Source organism: Cannabis sativa, chromosome 4 (assembly GCF_029168945.1).
Source record: "Cannabis sativa cultivar Pink pepper isolate KNU-18-1 chromosome 4, ASM2916894v1, whole genome shotgun sequence".
Classification (NCBI taxonomy): domain Eukaryota; kingdom Viridiplantae; phylum Streptophyta; class Magnoliopsida; order Rosales; family Cannabaceae; genus Cannabis; species Cannabis sativa.
Window position 1 is genome coordinate 38,312,337 of NC_083604.1, and position 3,459 is coordinate 38,315,795.

The 3,459-nt window shown below is 39.6% G+C and overlaps 1 long non-coding RNA gene across 1 annotated transcript; it reads right to left on the bottom strand.

The window, feature by feature from the left end:
• Positions 1-311: 311 nt before the first annotated feature.
• On the bottom strand, positions 312-1,445 carry LOC133037101 (uncharacterized). The gene is made up of 2 exons (XR_009687331.1): positions 1,275-1,445; positions 312-551 (listed from the first exon to the last, which is right to left on the bottom strand). It is a non-coding gene; the product is annotated as an uncharacterized LOC133037101 (long non-coding RNA).
• Positions 1,446-3,459: the final 2,014 nt, after the last annotated feature.

Genomic DNA, 3,459 nt, shown 5'->3' on the forward strand with positions numbered 1-3,459 from the left:
GTGTTTCGTAATTGGCTTACAAGCTTTAGGACTAATGTTTTTCAGATGATTTCAAAGTTGGAGCAAATCAGAATGGCTTTGGGGTCACGACCCGAGCCCTAGGCTGTGGCAGATGTGTAATATCCATAACTTGGGTGGTCAAAGGTCACACTTTGACCCTTGTAGGAAAATAAAGCTTATAAATGATCCTTTTATTTATATTACAAAATACTAATTTAAAAGAATGGATTAACTCCTATATTAATAAAAATATATTAGTAATAAAAATCAGGACCACTCATCAATATAAGAGAACAGTAATATCCCCACAGTTATGTAATCACCAAATAGATAGATTTAATAAGTCAATAAAATACCAAAATAATACCTAGCATCCATCATTTCTCATTTCTAACTAGTACATAGCTAATTTAAGTCATCCAGACCATCCATTGGTTCTTAAATACAAAATCAGTCTCATTAGAAGGTGAAAGAGTAAAATATGACTAAACTAATAACGACATTCCTTTCCCAACAGTACCATCCTCATCCACTAGCATCAAACTGAGTTCCTGGAATGGGAGAAAATAGGGGGTGAGCTTATAAAGCCCAGTAGGAAAACAACTAATATCAAAGGACCCTTGGTTTAATAAAATTCCTGCATGGTTAGCTTTATAAAAATAAAATGTCTCATCAACAGTATGAATATGTACAAATAAAATAGAGAGACCACAAATAATCACAAATCAAACGTCAAATGCATATCACACCGTCCACTAGACCCCTAGCTCTCAATACCAAATCATAGAAAACGACATCCAAAACCGGGTAGTCGCATCTGATACCCACCATAAATAACGGGGCTCAGATTTAATTCACTCCTGTACAGATTCTAGGTCTTTCACCTACAGGTGAGTGCACACCTGATCTACCTATGATGACACAGAGACTAGGTCGTGAAACAACAATATGCATCGAACATGATCAACATGGCTCTCATCAATATAACCAAAGCAGGCAAATAATAAGCATAACAAAAGAACATATTCCTTTTTATTTTCTAGAAAATTCGGCAGCATAACAGCTGTATTTTGAATAAACCCAAAAATCATAACCTGCATAAATATTTGCACACAAAAATATAATTGGCACTCGGTGCCCCAGAACAGTCCAGAAAATATGCAGATTAAGTTTTCAATTTTTCAAACAATTTTGTAAATCATAAAAATTGGAATATGCCTAATGTTATACAACGCATATAAAAATCAAGTCCAAAAATCAAGTTGAGTCCCTACCTCTCCCGAGTCGTTAAACTTTTTTTTTCCAAAAGACGATCTTAAGCTCTCAAGTCCCGAGCTCCAATTGTTTAGTCCAAACTTACATATTACTCTCACCTATACCATCAAATGATTAAATAATTATCATCATCGCATTCTACATTCAAAACCGAGTCCAACGACATATAATATGACCATATTTAAAATTTGGGATTCCGAAACCTCACCTAAGCGGTGCACATTAACAATCGGTGGCGGTAAAAATTAGTGTACCGGAAATGTCGCCGAAAATAGGAGTAGTATATATCAAAACGACCACCTCAACGAGTAGATCACACTCATGCCAACCGTTTGTCAAAACGGTACACGAGGTCACCGGAAGGTCGCCGGAAAGGGGCGGAGCTACAAAAATGTCACCGGAAAAAGTTGCGAACCGGGAAAAATGGTTTAGTGTAGGTTGTTCTCCTCGACGAGCTGAGTGAAGTGGTGAAAACCTCTCGTCAAACGGACGCCGGAGGTGACTGGAAAACCCGTTCAAAGTTTGAAACCCAAAACTTTGACTTGCGATCCTAAGCTAACGGCGGCGAGAGGAGCGGCGCCGCTTGGGGTGTGAGGTCGCCGGCACTAGGAGGTCGGAGTAGTCCGGCGCGTGAGGTCGGGCGGTGGCCGGAGATAGGTCGCCGGAGTGGTGGTGGTTATGGAGGTTTATGGGTTATTATTTTTCTATTTTGTATATTTGAAGAGAGAGAAGGAAATAAAGATAGATAGATAGGAAGAGAGAGAGAGAGAGAGAAAAACGTATCTGTATATAATTTGAATTTTTTTTTTTTTAATATACATATATATATATTATTTTATTATTATTTTATACATTTATATAAATAAATTTGACTCGGTCAAACCGAGTCTTTACATTCTCCCCTCCTTAAAGAAATTTCGTCCCGAAATTTTAAAGTACAACCTCAAGTTGAAAATTAAACAAATGACGATACTTCATATACATCTCGGACTCTATCTCCCAAGTAGCCTCGTCTTCCCTGTGGTTTTTCGATAAGACCTTGACTACTGGAATCTCTCTGTTCCTTAACACCTTTAGCTCTCTCGCCAAGATTTTGACAGGTTGCTCTTCATAAGTCACATCTTCCTGGAGAGGGATAGCCTCATACTCAATAACATGTGACGGATCTGGAGTATACTTCCTCAACATAGACACATGGAACACATTATGAACATGTCCCAACCGTCCTGGTAAGTTTAATCGATAAGCGACCTCCCCAATCCTCTCGATAACCTCAAAAGGTCCAATATACCTCGGGGCTAGCTTACCCTTCACTCCAAATCTCGTTACGCCACGCATAGGAGTAACTTTCAAGAAGACATAATCACCAACATTAAACTCAACTTCCCGTCGATGGAGATCGGCATAGCTTTTTTGACGACTCTGAACAACCTTAAGTCTTTCTTGGATTCCCTTAATCTTTTCAGTGGTACTAGTGATAATCTGGGGTCCAATGGTGACATGCTCATCTGGTTCTGCCCAACACAATGGCGATCTGCATGGTCTCCCATATAAGGCCTCATAAGGAGCCATGCCTATACTAGCTTGGTAGCTGTTGTTGTATGTGAATTCCACTAGTGACAAATGTTCTCCCCAACTACCCCCAAAATCCAAAACACAAGAGCGAAGCATGTCTTCCAAAGTCTGTATGGTCCTCTCAGACTGTCCATCTGTCTGTGGATGGTGGGCAGTACTCAAGTGAAGTTCAGTCCCTAAGGCTTGTTGCAAGGCCTTCCAAAACCTTGATGTAAATCGAGGATCTCTATCAGAAACAATGCTTGAAGGTACTCCATGTAGTCGAACTATATTGTCTACATAAAGTCGAGCTAGCTTGGTAAGCTTGTAATCCTTCCTAATTGGAATAAAATGAGCAGACTTAGTCAAACGATCAACAATAACCCAAACAGCGTCATGCTTCAAAGGTGTCAATGGCAATCCAGTAACAAAGTCCATGGTAATCTTGTCCCACTTCCATTCTGGTATAGGCAAAGGTTGAAGTAAACCTGAGGGTCTCTGATGCTCAGCCTTCACTTGCTGACATACTATACACTTAGCTACAAAGCTGGCCACATCTCTTTTCATTCCTTCCCACCAATATTGTCTCTTTAAATCTTGGTACATCTTTGTACTTCCAGGATGTACAGC